Source organism: Pteropus alecto, unplaced genomic scaffold, assembly GCF_000325575.1.
Source record: "Pteropus alecto unplaced genomic scaffold, ASM32557v1 scaffold35, whole genome shotgun sequence".
Lineage (NCBI taxonomy): Eukaryota > Metazoa > Chordata > Mammalia > Chiroptera > Pteropodidae > Pteropus > Pteropus alecto.
This window is the reverse complement of record NW_006437828.1, coordinates 13,473,275-13,474,056: the sequence shown is the minus strand read 5'-3', so window position 1 is coordinate 13,474,056 and position 782 is coordinate 13,473,275.

Genomic DNA, 782 nt, shown 5'->3' with positions numbered 1-782 from the left:
AGAGAGCAGCCGTGGCGAGGGCGCCTTGGCATCAATGAGGTTTGCAGGTTTGAGGCAGGGTGGAGTTGGGTGCAGCCTGGCCAGGGACGATGCACCCGGTGAGCACCTGGTGGCAAAGCTGAGCTTGGTTCACAGGCGAGAAGGCACCGGAGCCGGCTGCTCAGCGAGAGAGAAGCGTGAAGACAGCATCCAATCTAGTGATTCTGATGATGGTTGTGTTCGTGGTTTATTTCACCATCGGATCCTGCTTTAACATGTGCCGTGTAATTCAATCCTCACAACATGCTGTGGGTTTAACGGAATAAGCATAATTATTTCTACTCTGTAAGAGCGAATGGGAACTCACCATGGGAGGGACAGACGGCCCCACAGAGGGAGACGCTGGCTCTACCGGCTCGGAGCCTGTGCTCCATTCCCGCGTCACCCCTGGGCTTGTTTTTAATTTACATCTTTTAATGGAAAAAAGAAATAGATAAAATGACAATGCCCGTAGTAGTACTGCTACATATGTCATACAGTTACGTAAATAATTGTGTCATGCACACCACACACGTGCTTGTTAACTGACGTGAACATGCACACACCTGTACACACGCACGCACACACATGCACACACAACACACATGTCTACACGCACACACGCACAACACCCGCAACACACATGCACACAACACACGTCCAGACACACACACACACACACACACACACACACAGGTGTGTCTACACACACGCCTGCGCGCGCACACACGCACACGCGGTTTCTGGCCGGGAGCGCTGACCGG